Here is a 16,024-nt window from a genome sequence, read left to right as displayed (position 1 = left end):
GATAGTGGCTTATTGCATCAAGCCCTGACTGTGTTTTATATGACTCAGAGTATCAAAGAGGAGCAGCTTAAGTTGGTCCAACGTACTGTGCATATATATTTCCACCTCATAGTCATTGAAGAAAGCTATCAGGAAAGTGCAATCTTTGCGCAAAACCAGTCCAAGCTCTTAAACCAAATCTAGAGTGAATAAAAATTAGTAGAAGAGAAATTGCAAAAGAGCAAAGATTTTGAGGTAGAATTTGAAAAGCACATCAAACAGTTAAAAGAAGAGTTGGCAGTACAGCAACAACCCAACACAGAGCAAGCGGCCCTAGTAGATGCATTAAAACTGGAGTGTCACGAAAAGGTTGACTCTCTTGAAGAGAGTCAACAGAAATTGAATCAACAACTAAAATATAACAGAGGCTGCTCAGAGCAAATAACCACTTTACTAAAACAGATTGTGAAATTGGAAGAGGAAAGTAATACATTCATTATTAAAGAACTCCACTCTCAAACATAATTTGACCAAGAACACCAGAAATGAAGTGCTATCAAGCAACTAAGGGATGACCTGACAGAACAGGTTGGCACCCTGTATCAGAAAAAGATGCCCTATACCAAGAAGTGTGCAAATTAAAAACAGACCTACCGAACAGAGAGTCAGACCTTCTGGAGCTGGCTGACTTAAAACCTGAATATGAAAACTTAATGGGGCACACAAGAAAAGTAGAAGGTGATGTAGAAGAGACCACCCAGGCGTAAAATGGGCAAAGCTAGGAGATGCATCTCCTGCAACAAAAATGGTCTCAGTGTTCCCAGGCCATACAGGCAGCACAAAAACACAACGAGGCCCCCTTTGCTGAGATCAGGGGACTCCAGAGCTTGGTGGCAGCTCAAGAGAAGGCAATAGAGGTAAGTCAAGCCCTGATAGCAAAGCAAAAGGCTCAGGCCTTAGCCTACCATCAGGAAATAGGCTCTGAGAGGGAGAAACGTGAGCTGTTAGAAAAAGAGTATGCTAGGCTGAATCAAAACTTGAGGGACCCCGAAAAAGCAGAGAGGTACAGGGCCACTCCGGATCACATTGGGGTGCCCTCTGTACCAAAGGCCTCCAACCCATTTAACACTTTGTATGCACAAGGCACTGCTGACTTCATGTCTACCGGTTCACAAGAACCAGGAATCATGAGGCAGCCAGACTCTAGTAGGTCCAGCATGATTGAACAGGTAGGCCACCGCCCATCAGAAATTGATGGATGGGCGCCCCTGTACAGATTCCAAAATATTATGGCCGATATATATCTGATCAGGAAGACTCCTATGAGGAGAAACTCAGGGAGCTAGACTTGGAGAAACATAACCTACAAAGGGACCATTTGGTTCACTTTGCAGAACAAAATGAGTGTGAATTGAAGCCCCAAAAGAGGATTCTGAAAACCTCCACCCAATCAGGGCAATGGAGGGCTTCTCCACCAACCCTGCAAGCAGGGAGCAGTCGGAAGACCACTCTCCTGTACGAAAGAGGGAGTCCAAGGGGAGTGACCCAGAGAGCCCAAAGGACAACAGGGGAGAAGAAACTAGGCCCCACCATTCTGAGAGAGACTCACAAGCTCAAAGAATCAGGGAGCGCCTAGAAGATAAAGAGGGATCCTCCAGCAGCAGCAGCCCTGAGTGTGAGGGTGAATGGACTCAGGTGAAGCAGCAAAAGAAGGCTAATAAAAGACAGCTCTGGTGAAAGACCCCATTAAACAGATTAAAGCTATTAGAAATGTAATTACCCTATATCACAAAAATGCCAACTATTCTGTCTGGGAGCATCTGGAGCTATATGAACAGATGATGAACTCTTTTGACATAAAAGAAATAGGTAGAATTGCATAGAATTTGCCAAATGGACGTTCTCTCCAGAGTACTCCAGCTTCTTTGCTGGGCTGGATGACCAGAACCATTCAAGGTGGTCCACCTATAAGGCGGCCATCTTGACACACTTCTCCACACACAGAAACCCCCAGGAGGCCTGCAAGGCAGCCTACAATCTGCAGTGTGGATAGGATCATGCCCCAAGAGAATTTTTTCAGAAGCTAAAACTGGCATTTGCGGAAACCACTAGGCGGGTGCTCACAAATAGTAGGGAATTTATAAACACCTATTTTCAGGCACTCCCAAAATATATTATGACACAGCTGGCAAGAGATGTTCATGATAACAGGACCCTGGACTGGGTAATAGAGCAAGCTACCCGGATCTACGAGATCCAAAAACCTGTAGAAAACAAAAATCAAACCAAAAACCCCAAACCAACCAACACCCCCGCTGCTGCCAAGGTGGCGGAGATGAAGGTTGCCCCTATTTTGGACCTATAAATGGGGGGGCCTAAAATTACACCTTCCCAAAACCAGCCAAATCAGAGGCAACGAAGACCTTCTGATCAATCAGCAGCAGGTGGTAGTCAGGAAGGAAACCCCCCCAACGTGACCTCTAACTCTGCAAGTTATATCAGTTCCAGGTATAGGGGCAATAGACCTATCTTAGGATACATGTGGACTAATTCCGGCCCAAGGGGGGATCCAATCAGGTGAGTACTGCCCCAGGAAACTTCCCTCTGAATTTTCCTCAGGAGGGCAGTAATCCTCCAAACCCTGGGTTAAGTTTCTTCCCCTGGTACCTTCCAAACCCCAACCTGCAGGACAACCTTCCTTTCTCTTCCTGCTTTCAGGAGTCCAGACCACCAAATCCAGGAGAGGGGAGTCCAAGGGTGGGGGTTACCAGGGGAATCCCCAGTACCCTGGCTACTCCAGGAGAAGGGATAGTTACCCTTCCTGAGAACAACCTAGATTTGATCAAAGACCCCCATACCAGTCGGAGCGGGTGTCTCAACTGGAGCGCCAGCTCCAGAACCTAACTAAGGATTGGAGTCGCATGTTGAGGGCTCAGCAGAACCCTCAGCTGAACATGGCGGGTCAGAACTCCTCAAACAATGGGTCTGGCACCCCAGAATAATGACAGGGAGGGAACCCCGAGAACCCACCGGTTCCAGAGGAGGAGGCACAGGAGGAAGGGGGGTGCAAAGCCCTAGAGGAAGCTTCCTTCCTCACCCATGAAAAACCCCTAGACTATCCGGAAGCGGAACTAAAATCTCTTGCTCCCGAAAATCTGCAACCCAGGGAACAGACGGTGGGTAGGAGAAACAAAGAAACCAAAAAGGCCCATTTTGTGTAGGAAGTCAGTGTCCTCCAGTTTGAAGGGAAGAATCCTTTGAGGATTCTGGGAAGAAAGTCTTCTCCTTCAGGGACATGGGAATTCCTCCCAAAGAAAAATTGGTCCCAAGAGACCAGAACTCCGACTGGGTAGGTGTGGGGAATGATTCAGAATCACCCATCCCTGAACCCCGGAATCGTTATCCAGAGAATGTAATGATCACAGAGGGATCCTCCCACAAACTGGTCCTAGTGACTGTCCCCAAGACTGGGGGGGAGGGAACAGCACAGAACCAGAGAAAAAAGGGGATTCTCAAATTCCACAAATCAATTCTGGTGACTGCCTCCAAGAAGGGGGGGGCAGCGTAGAACCAGAGGAAAAAGGGGATACTCTAATTCCCCAAATAAATTCTGTGACTGTCTTCAAGAAGGGGGCGGACAGCAAAGAATCAGAATGGAAATGGGAGCCTGAAACTCCCCAAATAACAGAATGACAGATTTTTATTTCAGATTCCCAAACTCCGACACAGAATACTGTCCAAAATCCCACGGTGTCGGAGTCCAAAATAAAGAAATTGACCGACCAGCTTGCCCAAAATGCCCATTACCTTTGCTCATTAGAGGAGAAAGAAGGTAGATTCTATGCCCCCGTCCGAGTGCAAAGGCGATGTGCATTTTTAGCACTGGTGGACACTGCATCCCAAACCACTCTTCTGTCCAAAAGGACCTTTGAGCAGCTAAATTTACCCCCATCCCCTCTTCAGGATTTGGACGGGAATGAAATTCCCGTTGAGGGGACTGCGGATCTGGAAATAAAAATTTGGCGACACAAGGTGAAGCACCCAGTTATAGTCGTGACTCCAGAGGGGACCCCATGTCTTATTAGGGAATGACATCCTGCGGAGGTTGTCTCCCCTGATAGACTAAGTAAACAAGGTCCTCTGGGCTCGGGCTAACCAGCCAAAAAAAATAAAGCAAAGCATCAACTATGTCAGTTTAAATGGCACATGACACATGGTTGAACAAAAATCTGATCAAATTGAGTTTCATGTCCAAAATAATGAAATACCTGATATTACATTAATTGCAGAAGGACAACAAACTGGTGATGGGAACTCCTCTCCATTTTTGAAAATCAACTTTCCTTCCAGTTTCAAGTGACATTCCACACTGGAAGGAAATACTTTGAAATTGTATATCAATCCCTGATCTGAACATCCAAATCCTGTAGTCAAAAGTGATGAAAAACCAGCTCAAAACCTGGCTGAGATTTAGAAGAAGGGCGAACAGCTGTTCCTCCCCATTCAGTTAAATGAGGGGAGGGAGTCTGTTCTTGCCAGAGTTGGCCTGAATAGTGAAGAAAGCTTCATCAGCAAAGCGTTATTCAGGAAATTCCCAAACAACCAGACCCTTCACGCTGTTGAGTCAGTTTATCTGTGTGTACGGGGCCTGGAAATTCCCCGTTCCAAACATCTTCTGATTAGCAGTTGAATGCTAAAAATGTCTATCCATGGTAAAAGCATAGAGCATAATTTTTGGTTCTTGTGAGGTGTTCCCTCTGCCTTTTACTTAAGCAGTAACATTTTCAACCGACTCAAAATTAATTTGGAACCCAGTATTTGCCAAGGCCGGTCCCAACTGGAGGGTAAACCCCAGGGCCCTGGCAATCATGAAGAAAGCCTTTCGGTCAGCCCCATTGCTACCGTAGGCAGTTCAAGTTCAAAAGTGGAGTGGAGGTCACCTTCCCAGGCCTGGTCCTACAATATCTGCATCCCCAAAGGAGAGCTGTCAGAAGAGAAGTGGGTCCACATCAATCAGTTAAAAGGTTTTCACCTCAGACACACATTGCAGCTGATTGATGAGCCAAAGAAAAATCAAGCAGAGGAAACATCTGGAGATTGAGAAGAAAGGAAAAGAAAAAGCAGAAGGAAATAGGTAGGTCCATAGGTATATCTATCTAACAGGGAGTACTTTTTGTTATTGCAAAAATGTTTAATGAAACCATGGTGTAAAGGTCCAATCATGTCTTTGCCTTGTTAGGTAATTTGTTTGGTGATAGTGTTCAAATACCCCTGATAATTGAAAATATATGCATTGTTCCGCTGTTGTAATTATTCCGGGAAGACTGTCAGTAAAAGATTCTAAAACCTGTTTTTATCTATCTCATTATAGATTATTAACTTCAGGACCTTCTAGACTGGGGAGGACCTGGAAAGGGAAGGAAGGAAAGGGGGTGCCGCTGCAGACCCTCCAACGAAAGACGGAAGGAAGATCATGGTGTGCCGCTTCCTGATGAATAAGTACTCCACCAGATGGACCCCACTCTGTCCTACTCTCCCTCAACAAGAAGTTGTGGCAGAGCGGGGTGGGACATGTGGGGTACATTGCCAGCCCCCTACAACAAATAGCCTATTTCACCCCAAAAGCGGCTGTGCTTTCTTTCCCTGATGCAGGGGTGGCAAGCTTTCAACACTGCCACTACAAAGAATGGCTGCATTTGCTTCTTTCATCTAAATGCAGCAGAAAATTATCTCTGCTCAAAACGGCATCACCTTTTTCTGTTCTGTCATGTTGAATATTAAAAATGCGCACATGACTCCCAAGACGGCTTTGAAATTTGCTCTTGATTAATTTTCCACAAAGATTAGGCCCTTTAAGGAAACCTTTCCTGGAATGTTTCATTTCTGCTGAGTAGCAAGAGGTGAGGCAAAGGCATTCCCAGAGCAGCTGATGTGCTGGGAAACCACTTGAAAGGCCAAGAATTCGGATTTCTACTTAAACAAGGTGTTACGCTCACCTGACTCCCACGGAGGCGCTGGCCTGGTTGGTGCTGCTGTGACCTCTTCTAAGGTGATGCGCAGGGTTCGGAAGACGGACTGGACCGGGCCCCCAAATCTGGCTTGTCTGGCTCGCAGAAGTATCCTTCTGTAGGTGAAAATAGGGGATTAACTGTCTGCGGGGTAATGCAATCGGCCTCCCACTTTCCCCTCTCACCCTCCTCGAAACCCTTCTGTGATTTCTCGTAGCGTCTCACCTTAGGGTCTGGAAGGACGAGCTCTCCATCCTGCTTCTGATGCAGGGGCGTGTTGGTATCCAGTTACTTCACTTGATTTTCGGATTGGTGAGAACCAAACTTGCTTGGCTTCCAGGTAAGATTTTTGATAAGAGGTTCCCCTTGTGTCCATGCATTAATGTACTAATGCTAGTGTCTTTTTCCCCATAGGGGCCAGGGTACGGAATGCCGAGGAACAGGCACCGACCCGAGATGAGAGGTGAAATCCTTGTAGAAATCAGGTAAGTCTTTAATGAGCGTTTTTTGGTAATGTCTTTTCATTCGCTCATTAACGCTGATGTCTCTTTTTCCCCTTAGGGGCCGGGGTCCGGAAATGCCAGGATGCGGCGCGGACCTGAAATGAAGAGGGAATGAATCAACAGGTAAGTCTTAACATGGAGATTTAGCTTTCCTTATTCCCTTCTCTCTCTCACCTTTTGTTCTGGTCTTTTTCTCCCTAGGCGCTGGGGCGTGACTGCAAATCCGGATGATCGCTGCTGAACATGGAGGCGCCCTGTAAAGGTGAGTGGAATGCGGCGCTGCAGCGATCGACGCGATGAGCTTTTAAATGCAAGTCTTCCTTTTCAGGATTGTCGGCGAGATGTCTCGGGGATGCGGTTTTAGCAGGTAAGGACTTTTCCTTCTTCTGTTCTCTTCTTCTCTTCCTTTGCAGGTGATCCAGGATGCTGGCAGGCGTGGCAGAAGTCAGGATGCAGGAGCAGACACGGTGAGCATCCAGCTGCTAGATGCAGAACAACGCGAAGCACGTGTGGCTGTTCGGGTGGGGTTTAAATAGCCTTGGAAGAAGTTCCAGGTATGTATCCTTCCTCCAATCAGGTATGTATCCTTCCCCGACCACGCCCGGATGGTAAATTAGTCCCACAGGTAAAGTAGTTCCTTTCAGGCCTCAAGGAGGCCGGGATCCTGCAGCATGGTCTGCATCAGGTAAGTGCACCCAAGCACTCCCATAATGAGCCGGGCGACTGATGTCTTTTATGAGCCTGGCGCCTTAGGCGCCAGGACACTGTCCAAAGGGCCCCTATATGGGGTTGCTGGGTCCTTCCTTGGGGACTGGATGTCCGCTTTCAGGGACGCAGGGCTTGAACCGGCTCCCCGGGAGCGGGCATCATGACACGCGGCTTGAATTTACTCTTGGAAACAAGTAGACTCACGCAAGGTACTTCAAAAGAAGCTCTCTCTCTCACTTGCTATGTGTCAGTTTCTAAGAACCCATTTGCCAAGCATATCCCTGTGTAACAGAAACAGACCAGAGCTATGAAAAGCTTTCAGAAAGTTAATGCCAAAGAAAATGTGTGCTGCAGAAACCGCATTGGGAATCTCAAAATGAACTGAAATAAACACATGTGTGAAATCTGCTTTTGCAAAAGCAAGAAAACTGCTCTTTTGAAAGCTAAATGTGAAATCACCTCAATATTTTCACAGAAACAGTATTATATGTGTTGGGCTGGGGTGGTTTAAATGTATATCAAAGTTATGTACAAAAGGACTTGGGTTCTGGGGAAGAAAGAGAGAAAAAGAAAATAAAAATGTTTGAAGACTCCAGAACCAGTTTGGCAAGGCAGGTACTTCAAGGATATCCAGCCTCATGGGAAAGCAAGCCCCTTTACAAATGTGAAAGGGCCAAGATGTGGAAATTTGCGACCTCGTCAGACTGGCTGGCATTGTCCCCAGCAAGTGACAATAGACCAAAGGGAATTAGCACTTCACGCAGAAGTGTGAGTTCCCTCCCATTCAAACTGGAGGACTTCAAAGTGGGAGTTATGGCAATGCCTGTACAAGCTGACATGGGGAAGCCATTTGGCTGTGGGTTGGAAAGACCACCCACATTTGGGTAAAAATCCAGCCCATTTGATTTAAAAGACTTTTTACATTAAGACATTTATTTCAGTAATCTAAAGAAGCAGTAATGTGAAATTATGACAGTTTTAATGTAATTTTTGAACAAGTAAAATAAGACCATGTGAGTCTTCCTGACATGTGGTGGACGTGAATGGCAGTAAAAAGGCATTTCTGGCGAAAGCGTAAATGGCACAGATATAAAACTTGATGAAAATATGCCCGACACTGTTAGGCTTATGAGTAGCTATTTGTATAATTTTAGATAAAGTGTTTTCCATGAGAATTTGTGAAGAGTGCCAAAAGAGCGAAGCAACATGATACAGACTGGGCAATTGAAACAGCATATTCCTTGTGAAATATGGGATTTGCCTATCTGAATTTTATAATGGTGAAGTTTGTAAATATAAGGGTTTTCTTCCATAATTTATTTTGGTAAAAGTAACTGTGGTGAAACAAAGCCAGTCATAAAACACCCACACTTAAACTGATGTCACTTCCTTGGAACCAATCGATCCACAGGGAGGAGGGGACACACATAGACTGACCTATCCCCTCCAAGGGGTATGTACAGATTACTTCCGCCCACATTGTAAAAATCCTCTGATGTCATCCTGTCTATATAAGAAGGAGGCATAGGGAGATTCAGGACATTCAAGAATCCAGACATTCAAAATTCACCCTGCATGACTCCAGGATTCAAGAGCCAGATACCGAGGTAGATGATCCAGATCCAGGCAGAACCACTGATCCTGAACCACCTATCCTGATCTAGATCCAGGCAGAACCACTAATCTAAGGAGAAAAGAGGAGAGGTCGATGATCCCCTTTGGGAGAATCCAGAGACCAGACCCCTTTTGCCCAGCTGTTCCTGTAAAGCAGAGCCCAGCTGCTGCCCAGTGACCAGACCATGGCCCCACTGTCCAGAGACCTCAACGGTCCCAATAACCCAACTCTAGTGCATTTTGTAAGTATCACCCTCCCCAGCATCAAAACTGCATACACCGCTCTGTTATCTTGCATTCTGTCCAAATCAAATAAAAATCCTATAAGAAACCCTAGTTGTTTCTCAACATTTTCAGCATCATCTATATTATCCTATCTGTGTTAATCTTCTCCATATGTTAGTGTAACTCTTTTCAAATCATTTCAGCAATCTGTGTAATTCCTTAGTACCATTTTTAGATAAAGTAATTAATTCCCATATAAAGAGTAATGCGGCGCGAATTGGTTGAAATTGCAAATGAACCTCCTTGCGTGCAGTGGCTTTCTTTAATGATCTAGTCACTAAAATACAGCCACAGCAGAACAAATCATTTCTGTTAACAAAACCTAGTTTGCCCCTGAAATTGTTTTCATTGTAAAAGCTGATTTACCTTTCCTATAAAGAATCCCATACTGCTACCCCATAAAAAATCATCCTTTTATTTTAGTATCTTACCTGTTATGTGCCTTGGTACCCCATCAGAAAAAACGATTTTTGATTGACTGTTTAACTCATTTCCTTAGCTGTTTGCTTGCTTAAATGTGTGAAAAAAAAGAAGAAATTGCAATTCTGGCACGTGGGATTTTTGCTGCATTGCTTTCCTTCCCAAAGTCGATTTTCTTACCTGCATTCATGTTGTTGTAGTTCTCGGCCCTGTAGTTTTTAAGCTTTCTTGCCTTTTAGTACAGCCACACGAATTCCAGTCCTATCCATTCTACCTCACATGTAACTGACCTCTAATTATCCAGTGATTTCCGGGTGCCATTTTGCTAATTTTTCAAGGGGTTTTCATGTCGTTTTGGCCTCCGATTCTGGGGTGGTAGGTTGAATTTCCCATCTGATGTTGCCCTCTTATTTGTGACTCCTTGCCACTCCTTTCCCCCCACACAAAACTTAGCGAGTAGGTGTTTGAACATTTTTGCAGGGGGAGTGCCTAACAGCTGTGACATTCATAAGTATGTCCAAAAAGTGACTTTGCTTCCACATCCATTTAAACTTATGTGTCAAATTTTAGAATGTTATATTCAGTGTATCATAACATTTTGCTGAATATTATCACTACACTGGTGTTTGCTGCCCTACCTTTAATTTGTTCGATTTTGAACTTGAATTTAAAAATAAATAAATATTGTATTATTACACAGCGGCCTGGTTCATGGTCCATTGCGACATGGGGTGTTTGTCAATGGGGGTGTGGGACCTGTTGGATGCCTTCTCAAAGCAGAATCTGAAATCAATAAATTAAAAGCGTTTTTATTGTGCGCCACATCCCTTACCAGTGGAAAGAGTCCTGGTCTGGAGTGTGCCGTGTCTTTAAATCTGTGGCACCCCAATAGGACTGTTCGCCTTGGGAAATCAGATACCACATATTGCCGATAAATCATTGCAATAGCTTGCTGTGGATCCAAGAAACATTATCATTACAAAGATTATGTCCCCTGTAAAGCCGGAAAGCAGAGAGACGCTTAGAAATAAGGAGATGGCCTGGCTTCATGAAACAACTGGTCCAGGGGTTGTTAGAGGATTTGATTTGAGCATTCAGTTGAAGGAGTGGTGTATGTAAACCAATAGGGATTGCATAATTAGTGGCCGCGGCCACAGTAACCTTCCTTTTTTCATTGCAAATTGTAATAACTTCTCCAACGTGCCTTCTGATTTGAAGTTGATAGTAGACCATCGATAAACCTTTGGTATTGTGTGCCCCTTCTGGTCTTGTTATGCTTTACCCAAGATTATGTTTTTGTATTGTTGTATGTCTTGTTCGTGTGCACTGAGGCCTATGGGCATGTTGCGCAATAGAAGAATTACATAAACAAAAATATGAAAATAAAAAAATCTAATCCCCCTCGATATCCAGGTTGTAGTAATCAACAGTATGTTTTGTTTGATGATGAATACTTTGTGTAACATCATATGGCCTGTCTATAGGATGCATTGTGGAAACAGCGTGACTGAGCAGTTTTGCCACTGATCCGCAGCCCTGTCTACAGAATACACATTTTTTCTGATGAATCATTGTGTGGGAGTATGGATGCTAGAGGGGACATTGTGAGGCCTGCTGTGCTGTTCCCAGGACTGCATCCCAATTATGATGCTGCAAACTGCCCATTATGTTCTCAGGTGATCCATTTCTTTGAAAGAGATGTGTGAGTTGGGCGAAGCCCAATCGGAGCAGAGGAGGCGGAACTGGTGGCACTTGTGTCTTCGGGGAACAGGGCATTGTATTGGAAACCTGCCTCGTAGGTCTTTGTAGCCAGATCGGGCACAATGGAAAGGCCTTTTTGGCTCAGGTGACTACATATGTAAATTATTGCATCATAGTAAGCACAAAGTTTCAAGTAAATCTAGATTATGAAAATGTTGCCTAAGGTGTGCGGCACATGCTTGCTCCTGTAGTGCATGCATAATTGTGTATGCTCACAGAGACAGCAGAGTCGGTATGAGTATTTTACTATCTTTCTCCCTTCCATTTGTAATTGCAAATGTGATATATTACTCACTCTACAAGTCCTTATTCATGTATGATCAAACGGCTGCCATCTTTCTAAAGTATCTGAGTTGTAGTTGTGTGCCTGTCTGTGTGAAATGATGATTCAGTGCTGGTCATTGGCCCGGATTTTTCCGGATCAGGGGGTCCAGCATAAAATGTCTCCCTGAATCTCACACTCAGGAAATCTGTTTTCACAAGTGTTTCAGTGCTTTAGACTAGCACTGTTATTAGTGCCCTCGAGGCTACCGTTGTGTTTAAACGCCGTGTGGTCCTCCAGCAATGCATAGCGCGATGTCTGTGTGTGCATGTACGGGGGTCAGTTAGCTCTCTGGCTTGCCATGTGTGCAGATCGTTTTGTTTGCCTTTGAAGAGCCTGCGTTTGCGGGGGGCATATTATATTAAAGGAATGAATGTGGTTGGTGTGGTTATGTGGGTGTTTGCAGGTACGTTTTCCACAGCTGGGGTGCACGAGTGTATTTTATAAGATGGACGATGGGGACCTCGGTTTTGTGCGCTTGCTTAGTGGCGTTTGTGTGCACAGATGTGAGCGTGCAAGCCGGTGTTTGTGTCTCGGTGTGCATACACCGCACCAGGTTTTGATGCAAACACGCAGGTATTGTCAGGAGACAGGTGGCTTCGGTGCCTGCATGGCCAGCTGATTTACTAAGGACCTCCCCCTGTGCCTGGAGCATGCTCTCCCTATAAAATCCCACGGGGCTCAGGTATGCTTGTGAAACCCCACCTTCAAGCCAGAGCAGAGCGGGCCCGGGGTCCATCGTGCGACGAGGCAGGAGAGCAAGGTAAGGACGGCGTCCTCTCACGCGCAGCTCCCATTCGCCAGTGCCCCACCTTAAACGCCTCACTGGAAATTGCTCACAGCGAGAAGTGGAAGGTTATTATTATATGCAAAATAGTGCGTCCAGCGACTGTGCAATGTAAAGACACAAAGAACAAGCCGAGTGCTTCACAGGTTCACGAAACGACTACTGTAAATGGAAAGATGTCGAAAATGTTTACTTGGGTGATATTTTTTAAGATAAAATCAAAATGGCAATTTCAATTTGCCTTCTTGGAGTACGGTGGCCTATAGGAACATGTTTGCTGGTTGGCTGTTTTTGTTTTGTTTTTGAAGCACAGGTTACCTGTCGATTCATGCGCCCTGTGTGGCCAATGGCGCCTTGAATACTGCAGGCCTGCGATTGCTTTCCTTTTCGTACCCTTTCACTTTTATCCAGCGAGAGGATTATAACATAATGGGCCTCTCGTGATGTCGTGTTCACCTTGGAATGATCCATTGTACTGCTCCCCTTCTATGATATAAGTTTACGAATTCAAAAGCTATTTTCTAAACGGAGCGATTATAATGGCGTTCGCTGAAATCCAAAAAATAGATTCCAGACATGGATTTTGATTTTGAAATCGTTCAATTGGCAAATGGCCCATTCCCCAATTATTACAATGAGGGGGTGGGGATTGTGGGGAGGGTGCATCAGGGTGGAATTGTATGGGACCTTTTTACTTTACTTTTTTAAAATGTATAACGCGCAACCAGGGACCCGTAGGCTTAAGGGCGCACAGATAATCAAGACAAGGATGAACAGGCCAGGCAGATGATATGGCATTAAAACAGGCGCCTACACAAATAAGAGCAGCAGATGAGCAGAATTGATCCTCATCATGAAATATGGGAATAATGTGAATCTTGCACAGGCGCCGCGGTCCTGGCCCGGCAGCCCAATCCAGTGCAACCACCATGGAGCAGGATTCCATGTGAACAAACACACACACACACATATATATATATATATATATATATATGTACTGACAAAAGGATAAAAAGTATAGACTTCAAAATACTACTATTGTTGAACGTTTTCAATAAATCTGTATTTTTTAATCCCATTAAAAAAACTATATTTTCTCTTTACAATATTCTCCCACGTACACCTACATCCAGCTCCTACGAGGTCGTGTTATGCATATGGTCCCCTCAAACCTTCTACCCGCGAGTGCCCCTATATCATTCATGCTGACACTCCCCCGCCTGCATCGATGGCAACGAGGGAATCCCCAACATGTCAAGCTATGTTTTCAGTCAGTCTACTTTATTGTGCGTAGAAATGTGTACTTCTATATTATGCAGTCCATATTTTCACTGGATGCCTGGGGAAGGTAAACTGGTGTGAAAGCCTCAGCGTTCCTATCGATGGAGGCACAAGTAAGTGCGGTCTGCTGAAAGGGATACTGTAAACTTTAACTTCTGCGGAAAATTCTTGCCTTTATACCGGATCGCTTTCGTGCACCAGTGGTTTCTTCTTCCATGTCCCGAATTATGGACTACTGTAACTGCCACTGACATATTTTCTGCATCGATTGCAGATACTTCCAAACTCTGCTGCGAGAGTTGCCACCTTTACTCCTTTGCGGGCCCATATTTCTCCTCCTGTCCTTCACGGTCTACATTGGCTTCCAGTTGCCAAACGAGTAGAATTTAAGGCCCTATGTATTGTAGACCATGCTAACCATAAGGTTGGCCCGGAGTATCTACAGGAAAAGATCTGCCCCTCTATTCCATCCCGCTCACTTTGTTCATCCGAGGCACTACTGATCCAAGTCCCTGGACTTAATCGGTCTAGACACGGTGGCTGTTCTTTTTCTGTGGCTGCAGCCAGGCTATGGGATACATTACCTATGTCTCTGTGGGCTGTTGAGCACCATCTTTCCTTGCAGCGGTTGCTGATAACCCTGCTGTTTTTAGTCGGGCTGTTGTGAGTTGTTTGGACCCTCTGTTTCACTTAGCACCCAGATGCTCTTGCTGGTGGTAGTTGTGTTGTACGAATAAGCCTAACATAACATGTTTCTTTGTGACATGGAAACAATCTCGACGTGTAAGAGTTCCAATTTCCGCAGAGAAATTACTTCTCAGAGAATCGTACTTAAATGATATACAAAAGACAGTTTAATGCAAGTAAAAAAAAATCCATCAACATGTGTTTATTCCATCATATTAAAACATTTGTAAATATAATACCAACATGATAGTATATGTCCTTAATAGTTGTGAAAACTTCAAACTGATATTTTCAACCAAATACGTGTGCAATGTAATTCACTGCACATTTTGAATATCAAGTCTCCAATTTTTCATACCCTGTAAAATCACAAATGTGTTAACTGATCAACCAATAGACAGTTCTCCTATTGCAAACCCTACATGTTTCGATCTGCACTGTTGATACAAATTGATCTTCACCGGGGTAATTCAGGACGATAACAATTCCTTTGTGTCTTTTGTATCTGTTAGTTCTTTTCAATAATTCAGGCTTCTACATGGACTTGTTTATGTGCGTGTATAAACACTGGGTATGTTAATAATTAATATACATATGCATACCAACTCAAATCTACTGCAGTGTCTATTTCATAGTGCCTGACTATGAATTCCTTCCTAATCTCCGCACAGTCATTGTTTACATGAAAAAGAAGGGCAAATAGCCGTTTCAATTTTTTGCATTCTTTTGAACAGTGGCCATGGAGACATGCACAGCAAGGGCAGGAATTACTTCCTCATAATAAATAATATCAAATGCTGCATCTATATCATTGTAACAAGTGCTAATAATACTAATGTCCTTGACTTGTGCTTCTACAAAAGCTTGCTAGTTCTAGAGATTCAAAATGTTGTCAGCCAAGGTGCATCCCCAGCAGCCCAAAATCGACGGCCAATGCAAATTGGAGACTCTCTGCTCTTAACATTGTCTCATCCCCTATCTCTCACCTGATAAACCAAACTTTCTACAAATCACTATAGCCCCCTCACTATTTATGATTTACAAACGGTTGTTTCAATAAACTGAACTAAAGCGGATATCAAGCAATTTGTTACAGGACTTATTTCATAATGGAGCCGTATTCCCATACTGGAGGTGAGTGAGGGTGAGTAGAACACATAACGGCATGTGGAAATGGCGTAAGCTAACAGTATTCCATATTCCACACCGACGAACTTCATACCAAATGTTGTATCTCCTCGATTGGATCAATTTGCCAGTCATGTTACGTCTGCAAGTGCCCCCCAAAGAAAACCACCATATTGCTTGTTCTGGTATTTTTAGGTTTTCCAGGAGTATTGCAAACATACGTGACCTCCCGTGTATCCAAGCGTGGTGATGCCATCATAGAACATGCATCTTCAGCTCCTCAGGACATTGTCCTGATGACCACAACCATTTCCAATCGGGGGTGCTGTTGTGCGGAACATGGAGTAGCAGCAGAGAAATGTTGCTCTGCCCCGCAATCATGGGTCCACGTGCATTCGCATGGAAAACTGGAGAGCTGTTCCTCGGGAATGGATCCAGTGAAGAGGTGCATCCTTACAGCACAAGCGGGCAAAGTCTCGATGTCCGGGATACCATGCAAAGGAAGATGCGGGCGCAAGATGGTGGGATGGCTAGGAGAGGG

The 16,024-nt window shown here is 44.6% G+C and overlaps 1 protein-coding gene across 1 annotated transcript in view; it reads left to right on the top strand.

Moving 5' to 3' along the window:
• The first annotated feature begins 12,301 nt into the window (after positions 1-12,301).
• The window catches only part of LOC138575469 (phospholipid-transporting ATPase IK-like), a 1,193,252-nt gene continuing 1,189,529 nt past the window's right edge, over positions 12,302-16,024 (top strand). Inside the window, exon 1 of the mRNA XM_069649486.1 lies at positions 12,302-12,363. The gene's annotated coding sequence lies outside the window, so the exon portion shown is untranslated. The remainder of the gene's footprint in view (positions 12,364-16,024) is intronic.

Source organism: Ambystoma mexicanum, chromosome 1p (genome assembly GCF_040938575.1).
Source record: "Ambystoma mexicanum isolate Mex_15411 chromosome 1p, UKY_AmexF1_1, whole genome shotgun sequence".
Lineage (NCBI taxonomy): Eukaryota > Metazoa > Chordata > Amphibia > Caudata > Ambystomatidae > Ambystoma > Ambystoma mexicanum.
Note: the sequence above shows the minus strand (reverse complement) of the source record. Positions and strands in the feature narration are given on the sequence as shown.